The sequence below is a fragment of the Triticum dicoccoides genome, chromosome 3B (assembly GCF_002162155.2).
Source record: "Triticum dicoccoides isolate Atlit2015 ecotype Zavitan chromosome 3B, WEW_v2.0, whole genome shotgun sequence".
Lineage (NCBI taxonomy): Eukaryota > Viridiplantae > Streptophyta > Magnoliopsida > Poales > Poaceae > Triticum > Triticum dicoccoides.
Genome location: NC_041385.1, coordinates 736,029,756 through 736,053,083, shown reverse-complemented (window position 1 = coordinate 736,053,083; position 23,328 = coordinate 736,029,756). Strand labels below are relative to the sequence as shown.

Below are 23,328 nucleotides of genomic sequence, written 5' to 3'. Positions count from 1 at the left end.
CTCAGTCAGAACAAATTCATTAGCGACCAGAAGAACTTCGTCTCTGTCACTGAAGAAAGTGACTGAACTGTATGAGATTTCCAAAGGCTTCACTCGAAGGGATTGGTAGGTCTAGGATTTTGAGTTGAGCATCACATGGAAATTTTTCCTTAGTATTTCCTCGAACCCCTTTAATAGTACGGTGTTTCCTATGACTCAAGAAAGAGAAAATGAAACTACAAAAACAGAAGTCTTCACGCTTCATGTTCCATAAATGAATACCAAGTCTTCAAGGTCACAGCAATTTCTTCACTTTCAAAGTCTTCAGAAAGTCTTCAGAATATCAAAGTCTTCAGTTGAAGAACTTCATTTTTAGGGTCGACTTTCTCTGTAAATATCAAACTCCTCATAGACTTATAGACCTATGTACACTCACAAACGCATTAGTCCCTTAACCTATAAGTCTTCAATACACCAAAATCACTAAGGGGCACTAGATGCACTTACAATCTCCCCCTTTTTGGTGATTGATGACAACATAGGTTAAGTTTTCAACGGGGATAAATATATGAAGTGTATACACTGATATTGAGGAATTTAATTACATGATATAGAAGAACTCCCCCTGAAGATGTGCATAGTGAGGAATTTTTCTTTTGAAGCATTGCACATTTGAAGAGTTGAATCATGGAGATCTCCCCCTATATCTTGTAATTCATACACGCATTTGATATATAATATGAAGAATTTGAAATGCATGATGAAATATGGTGCCTGATGAGATTCAGCATGCGTGCAATGTCATTAATCGAGGAATAAGCATGCAGAGCATAATGCAACAAAAGTATCAGCGCACCATCAGGTTTAAGATTACAACTCGATCCAAATAAAAGTTTCAGAAGAACGAGAGTTGTAACTTAAAAAAATGCCCTTAATATAGACCCGCTTGAAGACTAACTCAGATTTCTCCCCCTTTGTCATCAAATGACCAAAAGGATTGAATCTGAGGACTAACGCCCCTGAAGAATTTCAAGTTGATGGAGGAGCGCCAGCGTTGTCGGGGTTGTTTGTTGGAGCAGGGCCTGCCGCAGTGTCGTCCAAATCTTCATACTCATCAGTGTCACGCAATGAAGAATAAGAGCTGGCCACCAAGGAAGGGACTTTAACCTTCTTGAATTTCTTCGGTGGAGGTGCAGACCAGTCAAATTCTTCCTTGAGACCCATATTCTTCAGATCTGCAGCGCTGTAGACATGAGAGAGAACAGCCCAGGTGCGGTTGAGGGTTTCATGGAGGTAGTAGTGGTTCTTCTTCACTGCATTGTGTGTGGAGGTCTTGTTGTGAAGAATTGAACCAAAATGACGCTTGACCCATTTATGATTGCGATCAACCTTCTGATGAAGACTGAGGAGTAACTCACGATCACTCATCACCCTGGGTGCTGTGGCTTGAGGATTTTTCTTGGCTGAGGTATTGGCGGCAGAGTCATGGGTGGCAGAATCGTCATTGGTAGAGTAAGATGCAGCCTTGCGAAATTGACCATCCAATGGACGAATGCCTTCATCGATCACAGCAGCGGCCTTGCCTTTATCATCAGCTGATGAAACTGTCCGTTTGAGGACTTCAATGGGAGGCAAGTAGCTACCGTGGTTCAGAGTGTCAGCTTTCTAATTTAGTGAAGATCTTGCCCTGATGAATCTCATAATCCAAGGAGCATAGGGCTTCAGCTCGAATGGTGACATAGCAATATTGGCCAGAGTCCTCATGAAGAAATCATGGAAGTTTATGGGAACGCCATGAATGATGTTGAAAAGCATATTCTTCATGATGCCAACGACTTCTCCATCATTTGAGTCGTGGCCTTTGATAGGACTCATTGTCTTCGTCAGAATTCGATAGACACTCCGAGGCACATACAATAATTCCTTGACGAGGAATTTGGTTCTTGGGGCCTGCCTTGGCTTCAAAGGCTTCATCAGCACTTGCATATAGTGATTGGAAAGTTCTGGTTCATTGTAGATACAACGAGCATCATCAACTGGAGGACTGAGTGGTAGAGCACGAAGCAATTCAGTTGCTGGTGCCTTGTAGTGAGTATTTTCAGACATCCATTCTAATACCCATGTGTTCACGTCTTCAGCGTTTCCGGTGATGTGCAAGGTTGCATAAAATTGAAGAATGAGTTCTTCATTCCAGTCACAGATATCAATGCAGATCTCAGAAGTCCTGCATCGTGAAGAAAGGACTGGCTCAAAGCCGGGCAGAGACTCCATGTCCACATGAGGAATATGTGCATGATCGAAGACTTTGTCTTTGTTGAAGAGCACTGAGGAATAGAAATTGGCTTGGCTGGCAGTCCAGAAACGCCTTTTCCTTATGCGAGCAGAGTCATATGGATTATAGTCAATGAAGAATAAATGCTCAGCAAAGAAATCTTCAGCCTTAAACTTCTGTTTGCTTGAGAATGGATTCTTTTGCTTTGGCAGAGGGATGTCAGTGAGTTGCATCACCACCTCAGGAATCGCGAGCTCAGGTTCTTCAGGCTGAGGAATTTCTTGTTCCTCAACAGGTGCAGTCTGAGGATCAGCAGCAACAGGTTCATTAGCTCTAGTGGCTGGAATTTCTTCATGCACAAAGAGAGTGGGTTGAGTTTCTTCAGAGCCCATTTGAACTGTTGGTGCAGGGGACTGAGGAATCTGTTGGAGCCGGGTGAAGAGAGGAGTATTGGGATGCTGACTTTCCCAAAAGTCATCATTCATCACAGGTGCGGTGCACCCAATATCCACATCTTCATCTTCAATTTCCTCAACACCAGCCTCTTCAGCTGTGAACTAAGGCATAGGTGAGGAAATGACTGGCGTTGAGGGGATTTCGTCCACCTTAATTTCTTCATCAATCTGCTCTGACGAAGCAGCAGAATGAACAAGGTCCTTTGACGGCATGGAGTAAATTGGAACAGCATCAATTGGATTTTCAAGTGAGCTGGTCATTGGCTTCATTTTCTTCGCAGCCGAAGAATTTGACACAGCTGATGCCTTCCTTCTCTTCACTGCAGCTTGCTCTGCAGCCTTGGTCTTCTTCACATCAAATGCACATGGAAGAATTGGAGTTTGTGTAGGTGTAGATGGAGCTGAGGAATCCATTGGATTTTCTTCAGGCGCAACTGATGCAGTTGCCCTGACTTCTTCAGTTTCTTCAGGCGCACCACTAGTGGATGCCCTGGCAATTTCTTCAGCGGCTGGAATGGGATCATCAGCCCTGGAACTAGCATTTTCATCAGCAGCCTGAACTTCATTAGCGGTGCTGGCATGTTCTTCAGTCGGCTGAGCTGAGGCTTCAGCCTGAGGAATTTCATGTTGCGTTGAGGCTGCAACATTGGTGAATTTCTTCGTCAGGTTGACGAATCTGACCTTGGCCCTTGCCAATCAGCATAATAAGCATTGAAGTTTTTGCTGAGGTCTTGTATTTCAGTCTGGACCTTGAGAAGTTCTTCAGGTGTCATTTTGACAATGTTTTTCTTCAGGAACTTCTCCTTTCTGTATTGAGCTTTCTTGATCTCTCTTGCCTTTTCAAACTTCCATTTCTCTTCAGTGATGAAATGGGTCAGCATGTGATTTTGACCAGCGGTAAGATGAAAATCAGGCATGGGGGTATTTGGATCCTTGTGCCAGAGATCAATATAATCGAGGATTTTCCTCAGATCCAACAGCAGTGGCACAGATGTGCCTTTGGCTCTAGCGGCCTTCACCTGTTTCTCTCTGATGATTTCTGCGAGTTCATCATCAGAAGCTTCATCATCAGATGGCACATGGAATGCGACCTATTTCTTCTTTGGACTTGGCTGAGGTCCTCGTCCAGCTGTTGCTTTGGTCTTCAGCAGAGTCGGGCCAGATGATGAAATTGGTGCAGCTGAGGAACTTGCTGAGACACCAGAGGCAATCGAGAAACCAGCAGTCCTTTGACATGTAGTCAGATGCACAGGTGCTGAGGACTTTGTCGGAACTGCTGAGGACTTGGGAGGAGCAGGAGCAGTGTGAGGAATTTGCCGTGAGGGCGCTGCTGAGGAACTTGGCGTGAGGGCGCTGATGGTGAAGCACTTGGCTTACGAGCGGGCTTCTTTGGCATGGATTTCCTCGGTTGGACCGAGGTCTCAGTAGCAGTAGCAGTGGCAGAATCCTCATTGAATTTCTTCACTGCCTCCTTGGCTTGTCTTGCCAATTTGGCTTGGCGCTTAGCCCATTCTTCAGGAAAGTCCTCACCATGTTTGATGCTTGTGGCATCAGCTACTTGGCCAGGTGCCAATGGAGCTCTTGGGCACGGAGGATTGAGGGCGAATTTCTTCATGTACTTTGGAGTTACATATCTGTATTCCCTCCATTCCCTTGCCCATCTCCGTTCAATCTTCTGAATGCGCACCTTGCGCTGATTTTTGTTTTCTTTGCCATATTTTGCTTCATCAGGTGTGCAATAGTCAGCATAAATTTCCTCAGGGATCTCAAATGCAGTCATAACCTCGGGTTTCTTTCCTCCCTTCTGCGGCTTCTTACCATCTGCCATATTCTTCAGTTGAGGAATTTGAACAATTGAGTTCTCTGAAGAAGTATGCAGTTTTTCTTCGAGGAACGCTGCAAATGAGTTAAGTTGATGAGAACCTAGTGATTCAGCAGCAGACATGAGTACCTGTGAACAGAGTACAGGTGCGAGGAATTTGGAGAGGTCATATGCGTTCTGAGAAGGTTTTTCGAAAAGAACAAGTTTTGAGGAATTTGACCAGATGAGCCTTGAAGAATTTCACTAAGCGATCTTTGTCTTAGGTTCCAGAGTTGTATAGATCGAGAATCCATACAATTGAGGAATCTTGAGGAAAATAATTTCTTAGAGAAACGAATCAAGAGCATTGTTTGTTTGAGGTGTTCATATATGTGAAGATTTGAAGAATAAACACCTTTGAAGATTTTCAGGAAAGCTTGAGAATCAAAGCGAGTAATAAAAGTAACTTTTAATTACCCGAAATGAAGAACACAACGAACTGAGAAGAACAGATGGGAAGTTCGTCAGGTTAGATCTTCCTTTCCCTAACTCGGTGGAGGAAGACAGCTACGGCGGCGGCGGAGTGATGATTTCCGCGGTCGGCGTGAGTACGGCGGCAACGAGGTCGAGGCAGCGAAGCTCTTCCTCACCGGCGACGATGGAGTAGCGGTGGCGCTAGGGTTTGAGGAGCTCGAGCGGGAGAGAGATGGTCGAGCGGAGTAAATGAAGTGAGGAAGGGGAGAGGGGTATTTATAGACACGGTGAAAAACTGTTCGCCCGAAGATTTGGGATGAACGTGCCCCTGCCCTTTCTCCTTCACGCGACATGTGTCACCCACGTACTGTGTAGTGGAGATTGTGTACGATCTTGGGTGAATAGAATAATGCATCGTGGGATGCGGAACGGTTTGAGCGGCAAAACCGAAAATTTGGATAAGATTCGTTTTAAAGTTTCGTTCGCAATTTCTTCAGCTGACAAGGACACAGTGAAGATTTTGAATGAGTTTCAAATAGAATGCACATGAAGAATTTGTGAATAGATTGGGTTGAGTATAGCATAGAGGGGGAAGGGTCCGATAACATTCACTTAGCAGAAAAAACAACTTGAAGAAATAACTATAAGTGAATGCTGTAGAGGACATAAACTCATATATGTATATAGCCAATGAAGAAAAATGAAGGGAACAGTGAAGATTTTGCAAAGTTGAAGAATTTGAAAAACTGAAGAATTTCAACACTGAGGAAAAACTCAAATTGAAGATTTTCAACTTTTTGTGGTGGCGTGACCCACCGTATTAGAATGATGATTTCAGACACCGCGTACAATTGTCGTAGGGTTCTGAGAATCAAATTATTCATTAATTTCTTCACACTTAGAGTGTTATTCTTCATTGATTAAAGAAAAACGTTTCTTCATGTGTTGCACATCTAAGTCATCAATTTTGCATAAGTGTTAGGATGTGTGTCCTTTTCAAAGAACATTCGAAGATTCTAAGATATTTAGCTCACACCCCAACTTGCTAAATCTCTTCTCATCCAAGGGCTTAGTGAAGATATCAGCTAGCTATTCTTCAGTCTTCACGTGCTCGATAGAGATGTCACCCTTCAACACATGATCACGAAGAAAATGATGACGAATTTGAATGTGCTTTGTCTTCGAGTGCTGAACTGGGTTGTGAGCAATCTTGATGGCACTCTCATTGTCGCAGAGGAGAGGCACATTCTTCACGTTGACTCCATAGTCCTTGAGTGTTTGCTTCATCCAAAGCAGTTGAGCATAGCAAGAGCCAGCAGCAATGTATTTAGCTTCCGCAGTAGATAGTGATACGCAGTTCTATTTCTTCGAGGACCAACAGACCAAGGATCGTCCGAGGAAATGACAAGTGCCAGAGGTTGACTTGCGGTCCACACGATCACCAGCATAGTCAGAATCAGAATATCCAATGAGATCAAAGACAGAGCCCTTGGGGTACCATAATCCTAGTGTTGGTGTGTGAGCTAGATATCGAAGAATATGCTTCACAGCCTTATGGTGTGATTCCTTTGGTGCAGCTTGAAATCGGGCACACATGCAAACACTAAGCATTATATCTGGCCTAGATGCACATAAGTACAATAAAGAACCAATCATGGAGCGGTATACCTTGTGATCGAAGTCAATACCATTTTCATCGGTGCATAGATGGCCTTTTGTGGGCATAGGAATTTTGACGCCTTTGCAATCTTGCATGCCGAATTTCCTCAGTACATCTTTGAGGTATTTCTCCTGAGATATGAATATGCCATTGCGCTGTTGACGAATTTGGAGACCTAAGAAGAATTTCAACTCTCCCATCATAGACATTTGATATTCTTCACTCATCATATAGGCAAATTCATCACTATAACGTTGGTCAGTACAGCCAAAGATAATATCATCAACATATATTTGGCACACAAACAGTTCACCATCATAAGATTTAGCAAAGAGAGTAGGGTCGAGTGAACCAGGTGTGAAGCCAGTCTTCACGAAGAATTCCGTCAATGTATCATACCCGCCCGAGGGGCTTTCTTGAGGCCATAGAGGGCCTTATTAAGTTTGAAGACTTTTTCAGGATTCTTTGGATCTTCAAAACCTGGGGGTTGAGCAACATATACTTCTTCCTCAAGCTTACCATTGAGGAATGCACTTTTCACATCCATTTGATATAAGATGATATCATGATGATTAGCATAAGCAAGTAATATGCGAATAGCCTCAAGTCTAGCAACAGGTGCAAAAGTTTCATCGAAATCAATTCCTTCAACCTGTGTGTAGCCTTGAGCTACTAGTCGTGCCTTATTCCTTACCACAAGGCCATTTTCATATTGCTTGTTGCGGTAGATCCACTTTGTGCCAATGATATTATGCTTGCGAGGATCTGGACGTTTGACCAGTTCCCAGACATTGTTAAGCTCGAACTGATGTAATTCTTCTTGCATAGCCTGAATCCACTCCGGCTCCAAAAATGCTTCATCTACCTTAGTGGGCTCTGTGATAGAGACAAAAGCATAGTGCCCACAAAAGTTAGATAAATGTGAAGCTTTTGAGCGTGTGAGAGGACCTGGCGCTTCAATGTCATCGATGATCTTGTCAACTTGTACTTCTTTTGCAACGCGAGGATGAGCTGGTTGACGTCGAGGTATTTGATCATTTTCCTCAGCACCATTGACTTCATCATTATCTTCAGGTGCGTCAGCTCGACGTTCTTCGCGTACTGGAATGAATTCTTCAGCAAGTTCTTCAGTAGGAATGACATCCTCAGTTGCCTTGAACTTGATAGAATCCTCAGGTGCTGGTTCATCTAACACAGAAGGTAGGTGCTCTCTTTGCGAGCCATTAGTTTCATCGAACCACACATCTACAGTTTTAACAATCTTGTGAAGAGCGATGTTGAAGACTCTGTAGGTGTGCGAGTCCTTTCCATAACCAAGCATAAAACCTTCATGTGCTTTCGGTGCAAATTTAGAATTGTGGTGAGGATCTCTAATCCAACATTTAGCACCGAAGACTTTGAAATAACTCACATTGGGTTTCTTTTCAGTGAGGAGTTCATAGGCCGTCTTCTTGAAGAATTTGTGAAGATATACTCTGTTGATGATGTGGCACGCAGTATCAATTGCATCAATCCAAAAACGATGAGGCGTTTTGTATTCATCAAGCATAGTGCGAGCCATCTCAACAAGAGTTCTGTTCTTGCGCTCCACGACGCCATTTTGCTGAGGAGTATAAGGAGCAGATAACTCATGAGTAATACCAAGTTCATCAAGATAGTCATCAAGACCGGAATTCTTGAACTCAGTTCCATTGTCACTTCTGATGTGCTTGATCTTCACACCAATGTTGGTTGAAGCCCTCGAGGAAAATCGTTTGAAGACTTCCTGCACTTCATGTTTGTAAGTAACAATGTGTACCCATGTGTATCGAGAATAATCATCAACAATGACAAAACCATATAGAGATGCAACATTAGAGAATGCTGAGTAATGATTTGGTCCGAAGAGGTCCATGTGAAGCAATTCGAATGGACGAGTAGTGGTCATGATAGTCTTCGCTGGATGCTTGGCCTTGGTCATTTTTCCAGCTTCACAGGCTCTGCATAAGTGATCCTTGAGGAATTTGACATTCTCAATGTCAATGACATGCTTCTTCTTCGCAAGCGTGTGCAAATTCCTCATGCCTGCGTGACCAAGTCGTCGATGCCATAGCCAGCCTTCTGAAGCTTTTGCAAGTAGACACACGGCTGGTTGTGGTCCTGTAGAGAAATCAACAATATACAAATCTCCTCTCCTAAAGCCTTCGAATACTTTGGAATTGTCAGCTTCCATAATCACAACACGGCGATACTTGCCAAAGACAACAACCATATCCAGATCACAAAGCATTGAGACTGACATGAGGTTGTATCCTAAGGACTCAACAAGCATGACCTTGTCCATGTGTTTATCCTTAGAGATCGCAACCTTACCAAGACCCAATACCTGACTTTTGCCTTTGTCAGCAAAGATGATATGCTTCAGATGTGACGGTGATAAGGGAGCATCCATCAAAAGATTCTTGTCACCAGTCATGTGATTTGTACATCCACTATCGAGGACCCATTCAGTGGTTTTGGGTTGATCATCTGCAGATGAATTAGTGTAACTTACAATCTCATATGCTTCATCAATGAAGAATATGATATAAAGTTCATCAGATGAATTTCATCAAGCGGTAAACAGATATAGTAGTAGGAGGACGTTGAAATGAAGATTCATTTCATCATGGTTAGCCTGCGTCCTTTCAGGCATTTTTGTCAGGTCCCCAGCAAATTATTCAGACGTTAAGGCACGTCTGGAGACCTGAACCTGCATAAGAGATTAGTTCTTTTTCTTCACCACCCACATCTGAATGGGTGGCAAAGAGTTCATCACTCTGCGAGCACCATATGAGAATGGTGGCATAGAAGCCAACCCATTTCGTTTCACATAAGAGGGGTTAGGGTAAGCATATGAATAAGCAGAGAAATTCTTCTAGGACTTATGAACATAATGATTTGAAGAATAATGTGCATATTCATAGCCCTTAGCTCTACCCTGCGAAACAGAGTTGTTAGCACGATGATGATCATATGAGGACTTTGATCCAGTTGAGGAATTTGATCCATGTGAGGAATTTGGTCCATATGAAGAGTTTGTTCTGGGGTTCCTATTCTTCACAGGTGGCGTCATGAGGACATTCACCTGAAGACTTTCAGCATAACTTTTGGGAACCCAGATTTTCTTCATAGGGGAACTGTTCCTGCAGTTAGTCCCAACATATCTAGCAAATACTTCACCATTCTGATTTTTGAACAGTTTATAGTTGGAGTCAAATGACTCATCAGAAGAATGAGGAGATTCACATGTAAAGCCAGCTAACAAGGATGGATCAACTGGAGGTCCCTTTGCAGCAACCCATGAGGTTTTGGGGTACTGGTCAGGTTTCCAATATGTTCCATCAGCATTAAGTTTCCTCTCAAAGGCAATACCTTCTTTCCTAGGGTTTCTATTGAGGATCTGCTTTTTGAGCACATCACAAAGAATCTGATGCCCTTTGAGGCTTTTGTACATGCCTGTCGTGTACAGTTCCTTCAGCCCTGCATCGTCAGTGATACTAGCAATGTCCTCAGATGAGGAATTAGTGATAGCAGAGGCAGGTGAAGAATTTGTAACAGTTGAAGCATTTGAACATTCAGGTGAAGAATTAGCAGATTCACGTTCAATGCACTTTAAGCATGGAGGAACAAATTCTTCCTGAGAAGTGCTGATTTGTTGAGCAAGTAATGAATCGCGCTCCTTCTGAATATCTTCATATCCCACTCTTAGCTTCTCAAGATCTTGCTTTCTTTGAAGAAATTCATAAGAAAGTTTCTCACGATTAGATAAGAGAGTGTTATGATGACTTTGAAGGTTATCAAGCCTAGACTGAAGTCTCTGAAGATTTTCAGTCAGGGCTTTAGTGCGATCCATTTCTTCACCCAACATATCATCACTTTTGTCTAGCATGTTTTGAACCTTTTCAAAAGCCCTTTGTTGTTTTACAACAATCTTTGCAAGTTTAGAGTAGCTGGGCTTGAGATTCTCATCAGATTCATTTTCACTAGATTCAGAGGAGGTGTATTTGAGTACCTTTGCACCTTTTGCCATGAAGCAATAGGTGGGAGCGTAGTCATCATCATCTTCATCAGGCTTGTCGGTGGGGTCAGTTTCTTCAGTGTTGAAGATAGACTTGCTAACGAAAGCAGTAGCGAAGGCCAGACTCGCCACACCAGATTCGGATTCTTCAGACGCCTCCTCTTCCTCATTTTCCTCAGATTCAGCTTCAAAGTCCATTTCCTTGCCAATGAATGTCCGAGCCTTCTTGGAGCTTCTCTTCTTGTGAGATGAAGACTTCGAGGATTTTGATGACGAAGATTTTCACGATTTCTTCTTCTTCTTCGCATCATCAGAACTGTAATCCTTGTATTTCTTCTTCTTTAATTCCTTTTCCCACTGAGGACAATCTTGAATATAATGACCAGGTTTCCTGCATTTGTGGCACAACCTTCTCTTATAGTCACTTGATGAGGAATCACTGCCTCTTGAGGATTTTCCAAAGCGACCACGTCTTGAGAACTTCTGAAATTTCTTCACGAGCAGTGCTAGCTCCTGGCTCAATTCTTCAGGATCACCAAGGCTACTACCAGAGTCCTCACATTCAGACTCAGACACAACCTTGTCCTTCAGGGCACGTGGTTTGCCATAACTCGAACCATAGAGATCTCTCTTTTCAGCAAGCTGGAACTCGTGAGTATTTAGCCTTTCGAGGATATTGGCAGGATCAAGAGACTTGTAGTCAGCCCGTTCTTGTATCACCAGACCCAGAGTATCAAATGAGGAATCAAGCGATCTCGACAGTTTCTTCACCACCTCATGGTCAGTGATGTCAGTGGCACCGAGGGCTTGAAGCTCATTTGAGATGTTAGTGAGGCGATCGAAGGTTTGTTGGACATTTTCATTGTCGAGTCTCTTGAAGCGGTTGAAGAGATTCCGAAGAACATCAACTCGAGAGTCACGCTGAGTTGAGACTCCTTCATTCACTTTGGACAGCCTATCCCATATAAGCTTAGCAGTTTCCAAAGCACTCACTCTTCCATACTGTCCTTTACTCAGATGGCCACATATGATATTCTTCGCTTGAGAATCGAGTTTCTTGAATCTCTTCACATCGGTAGCGTTCAGTGAGGGTGAAACAGAGGGAACACCATTTTCCACAACATACCAGAGATCGTTGTCAATTGCCTTGAGATGCATTCACATCTTGTTTTTCCAGTAGGGGTAGTCCGTTCCATCGAAGGTAGGACACCCAGCCGAGACCTTGATCATACCTGCGGTCGACATAACTAAAACTCCAGGCGGTTAAACCAAAATCACACAGAACAAGGGAGTACCTTGCTCTGATACCAATTGAAAGTGCGTTATGTCGACTAGAGGGGGGTGAATAGGCGATTTTTATGAATTCTTCACTGAGGAATTTGCCGGTGAGGAAATTCCTTAGCGAAGAACTATTAGCAGCGGAATAAGTACTCAGAAGTAAGCATAACAGAATACACGCATGGTCATCATGATGAAATGAAGACAAGCATAGAGTACAGAAAGCGTAATCACAGGATAACACAAGATGAAGACAAACAGACTGAAGAAATTAAACTGAGGAAATTGAGAAAGTCTTCAGTCAAAGTCTTCAAACACAGATATGAACAAACACTCAACACAGTAATGAGGAAATGAAAGGGTTGAGGAAATAGAACCAGTTAGGTTGGTGAAGATAATGATTTGGTAGACCAGTTCCAACTGTTGTCTCAGTTGTACGTCTGGTTGGAGCGGCTGAGTATTTAAACTCGAGGACACGCAGTCCCGGACACCCAGTCACTGAGCACGCAGCTCAGGACACCCAGTCCTCACCGTATTCTCCTTGAACTAAGATCACACAGATCCCGTCCAATCACTCGTGGTAAGTCTTTAGGCGACTTCCAAACCTTCACAGACTTGGTCACTCGGCGATCCACAATTCCTCTTGGATGCTCTAGACCTTGACGCCTAACCGTCTGGAAGAAGCACAATCTTCAAAGGTAACAAGCGTCGGATCCACACGGGATCAACTTCTTCAGTGATGCTCAATCACTTTGGGGTTTGTAGGTGTTTGGGTTTGGGATTTTCCTCACTTGATGATTTTCGCTCAAAGTCCTCGGAGGATGGGTTGCTCTCAAATGACAAGTGTCAAGTTCTCTCGGAGCAGCCAACCAGCTAGTGGTTGTAGGGGGCGGCTATTTATAGCCTAGGGAGCAGCCCGACATGATAAGACATAAATGCCCCTCAATGATATGACCGTTAGGTGGATAAGATATTTTGGGACAGCTGGCGCGTAGCACAGCAACGGTCGGAAATTTGACTCTCAAATTCCTTAGGGCTATCATGTTCCTCACTATGTAGGTAACTCGCACTGGCGAATTCCTAACTCCTCAGTCAGAACAAATTCATCAGCGACCAGAAGAACTTCGTCTCTGTCACTGAAGAAAGTGATTGAACTGTATGAGATTTCCAAAGGCTTCACTCGAAGGGATTGGTAGGTGTAGGATTTTGAGTTGAGCATCACATGGAAATTTTTCCTTAGTATTTCCTCGACCCCCTTTAACAGTACGGTGTTTCCTATGACTCAAGAAAAAGAAAATGAAACTACGAAAACAAAAGTCTTCACGCTTCATGTTCCATAAATGAATACCAAGTCTTCAAGGTCAGACCAATTTCTTCACTTTCAAAGTCTTCAGAAAGTCTTCAGAATATCAAAGTCTTCAGTTGAAGAACTCCATTTTTAGGGGTCGACTTTCTCTGTAAATATCAAACTCCTCATAGACTTATAGACCTGTGTACACTCACAAACGCATTAGTCCCTTAACCTATAAGTCTTCAATACACCAAAATCACTAAGGGGCACTAGATGCACTTACATATCCCACGTGACGGATGTGCCTGGGCGCGCCATGGCCTCCCCATATCCGCCCCAGATTTGGGTTGGATATGAGGGGTGCCGGTTAGCCCAGGCGTTTAGGACAGGGTATAAGGAGCCCGTCTGGGTCGGGTTTTTTCAACCAGTCAGTGATCAGCCGTCCGCTCGGGTGTATAAAAGGGGTTTGAGACCCCCGGTTGTAGATGCTCTTACCAGCAGCCGGTCAGGTGGCCAGCTATAGACCTAACAGCCAGCAACTAATACTGAAAGAGAAAGCTGGGCATGTGAGAAAACCCGGGGTTATGTTCTGTACTTCTATCGCATGCAAGAATCACGAATAGATCTAATAGTGTTCGAAAGCAACATGACATGATTAATGCTGCCAATAATCAGTCTTTGCCTAAGCTAAAGAAGATCATGCTACTTTTGTTATGGGGACACATTGTTAAGGAGGCGATAAGGACAGCGTAGAGGTTTCTTGGCAGTACCAGATGGCTGCCGCTGTTCTTGTTTTATGTTATGAATGTACAGTGCCGGTGCAAGAGAGCAAAATGAGCTAGCTTGATCTAGGGGAAAAGCAAATCAAAAAGGGAAGGGTGTCGGTGTCAAAACCGACAGATCTCGGGTAGGGGGTCCCGAACTGTGCGTCTAAGGATAGAAGGTAAGAGACAGGGGACACGATGTTTACACAGGTTCGGACCCTCTTGATGGAGGCAATACCCTACTTCCTGCTTGTTTGACTTTGATGAGTATAGGGGTTACAAGAGTTGATCTACCTCGAGATCGTAATGGCTAAACCCTAGATGTCTAGCATGTATGATTATGATTCTCTCTACGGTCCAACCCCTCTGGTTTATATAGGCACCAGAGGGGACTAGGGTTATACAAAGTTGGTTTACAGAGGAAGGAAACCACATATCCTGACGCCAAGCTTGCCGTCCATGCAAAGGAGAGTCTCATCCGGACACAGGAGAAGGCCTTCTGTCTTGTATCTTCACGGCCCATTAGTCCGGCCCATGCCACATTGGCTGGCTCCCCGAGGACCCCCATAATCTAGGACTCCCTCAGTAGCCCCCGAACTTGCCTTCAATGACGATGTTGTCTCTGGCTTCATGTCTTCAGATTTGCAAGGCGGGTTCCCCATTATACTTCGTATAGTTCGACTTTTACATTAAATACCATATCCTTCACCTTCTGTGCCACCGTCGCCTCAGCCTCCACGCGTTGAGTGAATATTAAGGGTCTGAGCGTTTTTACAGGCAACCCCTTGCCCAAGTAGGGAAGGCGTCTATTTAAAGAGATTGAATCTCAGATGCCATTCCTCACTAGACGAAAAATCCTTAGAGCTCGCCATAGGAAACCATTCAAACATGGCTGGAGCTCCTAGTTCTTCCTCGCGCCCCCACGGCCCACAAAAAGGTAATTGGGAGAGCTGCTCGGTATCCCATGCCCAGTTGACCATGCTTCAGACGTAGGGATATCTTCCTTCCCTGGATCTAGTGCCCGTTCGGGCAGGATTAACTTCTATAAATGGCGAAGCCCTGGCGGAGAACTTCCCCAATCCTACTAAAAGGGAGCGGGTGTGCTTTGTTTCCTTCCTGCTGAGAGGCGTGGGATTTCCGATTCACCCCTTCCCCAGAGTGTTGACATCAGATTTGGGCATGGCGTAAAAGCAAAGTAAGATATCCTTGAGTGAAAGGGTTTTCAGCATGAAAAGTTTCACATCGCCGAGTGCAACAACTTTGATGTTCAGGTTATTGTCATCCGACCTCATCTTAGGGGCCGAACTTGTACTCCGAGTGGCAGAATTTAGTGTTCCGAGTGGTCTTTGGCCCATTACACCTTCAAGACGACCATGGATGAAGAAGCACTCAACATGGGTTGTCTTCGTCTTGTCAAGGCGATTGATTTTCATATATAAATCATCTCAATCCGAGTTCATATGCAAAAGTTAGAGACAATACACTGCAGACTGAGCCTAAATGGAAATATGGCGCGGGGTACCAGACACCCTGTCTGATGGGTCGCCCGAGCAGTTCGTCCCTCAAGAATGCATTGAATTGAAAAACCTTCAACACGAGAAAGTTTCTCGTCGAGCTGATCGATTTTCATATATAATTCGTCTCAATCCAAGGTCGTATGAGACCTGGAGAGGCAAATCAAGACCAGGCTATGTTTTCAATCAGGAAATCCCAGTGAAAAGCTTACCATCCGAGTGAAAATTTACCGATCAAGTGGAAGTTTGCCGTCTGAGTGAACTTATTATCACCCGAGTGAAAATATAGTCATCCAAGTGAAATTTTCCTCCAGGTGAAAATATTCCAAGTGAAAAGATTACCGTCAGAATGAAAACTTGCCGATCGAGTAAGATATTGCCTTTCCGAGTGAAAATATAGTCATCCGAGTGAAAGATTGTCTTCCGAGTGAAAATATAGTCATCCGAGTGAAAGATTGTCTTCCAAGTGAAAATTTGGCCATCCGAGTGAAAAGGTATCCAGTCGGACGTTCCAAGTGAAAGACTCTAATATCCGAGTGGATGAGCTCGAAACCGAGTGAAACTAAACATGTGCCCAAAAGATTATTTAGATGACCTCGGACGGAAACATGTTCAACACATAAGTTGTGCATATCATCGAAACGGTCAACTTTGGTTTTGGGGTCATCAACTCATCATCATCAGAGATAGTATACGGCCTACAAATTCATTACGAGACTCGAACAGTACAGTTAGCTGCAAGACCGAGTCCGACTAGAAGGTAAAGATGGCCTCGTAAACTATTCAAGATTGCCTTGTTTGGAGAAGTGATCAATATGAGAGTTGTTAGTATCATCGAGGCGCACAAATTTGAATTTGGGGCGTCTTGATCGGAGGTCATATGCAAGCTCGACGGCCCGCGCAAGGAGGAAGACAGAAGTTTGGGCCAGATTCAGACTGAATCCGAGTTGGACCGGAACTAGGACTCTAGGACGTGAATCTATGTAATTTTTCGTGTAAGGAAAGCCTAGATGAATCATTTACTTGTACAGGAATTCCAGCCGCCTCTTACATACGTTGGGGCTGACGGCCGATTAAACAAGACCAATTGAACCGATCTCTCAATTACACTCTCGTGTTCATCTACTTTTACCCCTACCCTTGTATGTTTCTTTCTCATTCTTCGCGTTGGAGGGCAGCGATCCACGAGGCCCTAGGGACGATCAGGTCGACCTAGGGCAGTCCATAGCCGTCGCACTCCCTGACGAGGTCCCTCCCGGACGTGTGGGGTTTCGGGTTTGCAAAAGGGCCCGCTGACTGTCCTTCGTATCGCTCTTCTGAACGGGTCTCCTTCGACGTGAGCTACGGTGCATCACCCTCGGCGTTGGAGGTACATGGTGACGTGTTCATGTGCGAACACACTTTTTGGCGACTCCGCTAGGGAAGAAGCTTTGAACAGTCTCCAGCCTGTTCTTGCTACGAGGAGAGCGTCATCAAGCGGTTGCAATCTACAATGGTAACATGTATCATCAATCTCCTTATGTAGATGCAAATAGCCATTATGTTCATGTTGCTAGATCTTTCAATGGACATGTCATGTCGGCTAGCCCTAACGAGCAAAGGCCGACTGGTTATTCCGTTGGAGAAACTTGGAATTTACAGAATCGCGATATGCAACTTATGAATCTGACCTTTCGTGCATCGGCTACATCTTTCAATATGCCGGCGAACAACACGATTAGTTTGAGTGATCAATATATGACACGTTATGTACAAGAGGGAGTTTCACAGTTTTATCCATCGGCAGTCGACTCACAATATACGGGTTCATCCCCAAACATGCCGATGGTTGGTGGAATCGGTCATCCTTCCATTAGCTATTCGGCTGGTTATCCTCAATCATCATATACTACACCTCATGAGATTAATTGTTCAATGGCATATGAAACTAAAAATATTCATGACTCGGCTCACCTTTGCGGTTATGGCCGAGTGAATGGAGATTCTATAGGAGCATATGTTCTTAATATTGCAAGAGATGAGGTGGCTCTGGCTGCATTAAAAAGTTTAGCAGAAAATAAGAAGATTAGTGCTATTTTCCTTGAGCAGCACGAAAAGGGATTGGTCCCTGATTATGAGGCAATAAGAGCTAGGGTTTTGAAAGAAGACGAAGTGTTGCAGATTGATCAAATTGGCGAGAGAGAATATTCAACAACAGTGCACATGTCTTCACCTATCATTGCAGCATGTTATACACCCCCTATACAATCGCAGAATTTTGGGAACATCAACTCATTGCCGAAAGATCCTAAAAGTATTGGGGGGTAAGCTGATCCAAGCAGGGCTGAGTTTAAAGAAAAATATGTAGCCCAAGTAGACAAGAATAAGCCAGAGCTCATATGGAATAGCGTTAATGAATTTACTACACCTACCCTTGAGGAATTACCAGCAGAATATCGTCAGGCTTATGAAGCACTCAAGAAGAAGCGTGGAGAGGAAGATTTGCAAGAGTACATCATGTGCCTTCCTCCATGTAGCAACCATGTTGGCCCTTGTACACTTTTGAGGCAAGTTAAAAAAGAAGCTTTTCTAGCAAATTAGCAAAAAAGGATTCACTCGGCTAATACTGTGGATTCGGTTGAAACCAGATTGAGCACTGAGACAACTAATGTTGAGTGCATCAAGCTAGCTATTACCGAGTGCACCAAAATAGAAGATGCAAACTTCACTGGGCAAAGGAACGACAAACGCAGCAAATTGGCATTGCTCAATTTTTCGGGATGTAAGGGAGCTTAGATGCTACCCTATGAGTTTCGTGCTAAAGATATTGATGAGCATCAAGAACAAAGTAATATGGACAAACACAATTCGGTTAACGATGAACATCAAGAACCAGAAAATGTACCTGAGCAAAGTTCAACTGGCAAAGAGCGTCCGAGTGAAATCTACTCAGGCAATCCGAGTGAAATATACTCGGCCAATCCGACTGAAATATTCTCAGGAAATCCGAGTGAAATATGCTCGGGCAATCCGACTGAAATATACACGTGCAATCCGAGTGAAATCTACTCAGGCAATCCGAGTGATGAGGCACGAGATCCAGAAGAATAGGAAGAGGTGTTGGAGATTTATTCAGAAGTGGAGCAAGGTATTGTTCCAGTGGTGAAACCATCTTCTCCTTCCGAAGTCTTCACAAAGGTACACCTAGCCGACAATTTACTCAATTTTCGATTTGGTCAAAACCATATTGTTGATACACCCATTAGTAAGATTTCAATTAATTCTAAAAGACCAATCGAAATGAGTAATTTGTTTGTTAGAAATGATCTTGTCACTAATTGTAAAACAGTATAACACAGCTACCTACAACCCTCCACAGCGATTTGACACTCTTAGCCGTTGGATCACCCGAACGTAGGATTCATATGAACTCGGCTGTCACAAGTCGTTACGCAAGCTCGTGACACAGTGTTGCGGGCCGCTGCTTAAGAGAACGACCTCCTGTTTACCTCCGTTAGCGGGCCATTGAAGGCCCAGGTCTTCTGATTCACTAATAGGCCCGATCGTCCACGCCCAGTCGTCAAGTTCTAGCACAAGCCCCCTCACCTCCTCTCCTCCTTCCTCCGCGATGTGCCTCTGCCGTGGGCGAGTTTCTGCCACGCATCCGCGCCGTAGGCATCCATCACTAGCCATCCTTCTCCTGCATCTATATCCATGCCTTGCAGCTGTACCGCGTGTTGGAAACTCTCCTCGTGAACCTCACAGCCCCTCCCAACAGCAACCAGATCCCCTCCTTTCCCTGCAACAATATCACAATCTTTCCTGTCGATCGGTGGTAGTCACATCAATCGGCAGGCTACTAGCAGCAACAGCGGATGAATTGAGAACGGAGAATGGATGGGTAACAGCCAAGGTGTGTGACTGCAAGCTCCCCTTCCCACTATTCTACATTCATGATGCAACAGGAGGTGGCTGCATTTTTTTGACAACCAGATCAAGACAACGGCGATAGGGAGCAATTTTGGTATGGTTTTTTTATTTGGTCTGAAGCTATTTATGTTTTTTATCTCAAGAATGACAGTTTCAACAGATGGATTCTTAACTATTCTTGAGATATTCATTGCACGCCAAAGCATTGAGATAGTGGGATTTCATACTCAAAGCATGCATTAGTCACTACTCAGTTATTTTGAAAACCATTTTAATTTTGAACCATGTCGTTTTCTTTTGAAAACGAAATCAATTATTTACTAACCGGCTTTACCCATAGCCAGTCGTGTGGTAACTAAATAAAAGTTAATTCGTAAGCTTGCAAACACCAATTGACTTGATAATTCATGCTATAAAATTGCTCCACCATGCATCCAGGCTAACTACGAATTTCAGATCTTTAGCCCACAAAAAAATTGGTATTCTCGTGAATTTAAGATGATGCCATGAAGCACAATTATAGGGTAAGTAAAGGAAATAGCTTGTGCTAAATGATGGATCACCCTCGGTGCTGCGACCGGTTGCCTTTCCTTCGCCTCGCTGCGCTAAGTAACCTCAAGGTCCTCTTCTCATCCATGCTCGTGCTCGAGATCTGCTGCTGATGAGCTCAACGCCTCCCTAGCTCTCCTCTCTTACCCTGAACACTACGCTTTTGTTAATATCGACCTAAATTCCACCTTTTGTATGTATCAGGCTTCATGGTACCTATGAATCCATCAGCAGTCTGGCAACATTAGTCGAAGAGAGGTAAAAATTATTCAGTTAGGTTGACCTTTTTGTTAAATTATTAGCTCTATTTTGCCACTTTACAGTCTTATAATTACAAAATAAATCAAAATTTTGGTTCTGCACAATGTCTTTAGGTTGCAAGGTAAAGAACTTCTTGTAGAAAGCATTTAGCTTCCAAAACAAGAGTAATATATGGACACAATTGATTAAACAAATTAACAGGAATGACGCTGGAGAGATTTTGTTTAGAGCAGATCATTTTAAGACACTGTCGCTTTCAGGAAAGAGAAGGTACATATAGTTGTTATTACAGATAACATATGATAGCTCAATTTGTTCAGAGCAGGGTGTTTCAAGCTACTGTTGTTTTCAAGGTTGATTGCTACTATTTGGAAAAAGAGTTGGAGTGAAATTGTAATAGCACATGGAAGCACCTAGAACTACAAGGGGGTCTCACTAGGTACTGTATGCAGGATGCTCTTCCATAATTTGTGCCAGGTGTATAATAAGTAAAATGGTACTAGGTATTGATCTATTTTTGAATTTTTGTATCTTGAATTCTTACTGTTGTGGAATCTTGAAATCCAGTTTTTAGATGCATTTCTCAGTCTACAATTTGGGTAGTCCACAAGAAAGTACATGGTACAAATTTCTCATATATTTCTAAGTACACAAATCTTTTGACATATTTCTCTTTCCTATAGTAGATGTCATCAAGATAGGCAGGCGCGGCAAACGCGCTTCGATGATCTAGTCATGCTAGGCAACACATGGTATTATTCATAGAGGCTAATAGTGACAACTTATCGTAACCAAAGTTGTTCCCGTCATGTCAACTGAAATTTATATTCATATGGACAACTTTGTTTGTTTCATGCCTGGCTAACATTTGGTCTCAGGTGAGATGTATATTCTGTGTTTATTTTAGTTGCAGGAATATAAACCCAGGTCCAAAGTCCTTCGAGATAGCCGATAAAAAAGCATCGGGAAAGGACGATGAAAATCAATGCATAGCCGAGTCAGATGACACTAAGCTGGCACCACTCGGTTGTTTTGTTTCATATCCGGTATCACAATATCGGTTAATGGACTAGGAGTGTACGTATAGTGCAGGCATAGTTGATCACATCATCAGTACATCGCTGACTAATCCTATTACTATAATTGATCACGATGTCGAGCCGTCAAGACAAGAGCGAGTGCAATGTTCGTTAGAGAAAAATGTCAAAGATTGCAACATGATTCATCAAGTCGAGCAATCGGACAAAAAAGACGATTGGATTTTGTTGAGGCACGATCATTTGGCCAGTCGGATCAGATTAGTTTTGACGGTAATCAAATATTGACTCGGCTATCTCCTGTCGATTCATCTAAAAGTGGACAGGTACACACTAATGATGATGGGGTCAAGTCTTCGAGCAAGGATATTGTTAAAAAGTGCATCAAGAACAATCTTGAAGACGGAAATTCCATCCAAGCTACAATAGCGACATCTGTACTGGGGGGCAACGAGAAAATTCAAAGACTAATGCACGCACAACTAAACAAAGCAAAGGCAATGGTAAGCACAAAGGTAAAAAGCCGAAAGTCACTTTCGCACAATTATTAAAAAAATATCAGAATATAAGTGAGGCAAAGAGTGCTTATCAGCCAAGTGAAACAAAAGCATCGAAGTCACCCCCAAGGCATAAATTTGAAGACCGGGATTGGCGAAGGAAGAAGTTGAGCAAACAGACTCCATATCCTCCTTTTGGGCCACCAATGCCGACGTCATGGATACCTGCCTATGCTGACTATTATTCAGATCAATCATGGAACAAGTATAAATCAAGGGAACACTGTCCATCATATTCTAAACCACCTCACCAAAATTATGCATCTATGAGAGGATCATCATTTGTTCAACAACCACATGTTAAAGACCGACTCAACCAAAAATAATCGGTCCGGGGGTCAGCAAAGAAGATGGCCATGGTAAAGCAAGTGTACCAAGTGAAAAAGGATGGCCGCAAGTGTGATTTTAGATCTGACTCCAGATGACAAAAAGCCAGCCGAGTCTATGTTGGCTACTAAGGACAAGAAAGTGAAGCAAGTAACTTTCAAAAATCCAATTACCGAGTTTGGTCAGGCCAAGCCGGAGATGCCCAAAGCCAGGAAGAACTTGCCAGTGCATAAACCAAATCCCAGCCGGGATGCCCACTCGGCTTACCATATTCGCAACAGAAGAAGCTGAATCGGCTTAGGGCCAAAGGGCTGGAGAAGAGGAACATGGTCTGGGTTCCTAAGGGAAATCCTCGAGTCAAGAGCGGCATCACATTTCCTGTTGCAAAGCCAGCAGGAGTAAAGGAGGGCAAGTGTGAAGCCGGCAAGCGGATTCGGCGGTTTTTATCTCACTATAGGAGATTCCAAATGGTGCATCGTCCATGTTCTTCGACCGTTCCATCAAAGCCATCGCCCCGGAACTTATCCCTAGACGAAACATCTGAATTATTTCGGCTATTCACACTTTGGTGGACGGGTTGTCCAGGTCCTATGAGATAAGGACGTATGGCCGATATTTGCATATCGCCCTACGAGTATATTGTGTTGACAAAGTTGGCATCTAGATAATTGTGTTCATTGCAGTGTATCTCATATTTTCAAAGCCAATTCTTAGTTTTGCCAACACTGGAAGGCCGACTAATTATTTGGCCACTAATTGAGGGTCTAGTGTAGCAAAAGTTGTCGACTCCTGTTGTTGGTTTATTGCAGGATCTAGAGAAAGTGAGTCACCGAGATGAACGAAGCTCTGTTCACTTAGTGAGCAAGGCAATGTTGACTCAGGAGACTGAAGGAAAGGAGCGTGACATCCCATTTATCAGTCGGCGCTCATTGGACACCAAGTCAAATTGTCATGGAGATTATTTTCATGATTCAGTTTAGCAGCGCCCAGAGTCAGCGTTATTCTCATATTTCTTCACGGGTTGGATTTGAAGACTTCATGCTGACTAGAGCTTACACGCTAATAATCAAGCCGAATATGTTGTGCTATTCAGGCTAGAGGAATTTTTTCGCTGCAGGAGTGGCGTGCATCAAGGTGCACAATAATTCGTTGCCAATGGTC

General features: G+C 43.6%; 1 long non-coding RNA gene across 1 annotated transcript; it reads left to right on the top strand.

Moving 5' to 3' along the window:
- The first annotated feature begins 19,477 nt into the window (after nucleotides 1-19,477).
- Nucleotides 19,478-20,620, top strand: LOC119281997. The gene is made up of 3 exons (XR_005138598.1): nucleotides 19,478-19,530; nucleotides 20,190-20,243; nucleotides 20,360-20,620. It is a non-coding gene; the product is annotated as an uncharacterized LOC119281997 (long non-coding RNA).
- The last annotated feature ends 2,708 nt before the right edge of the window (nucleotides 20,621-23,328 follow it).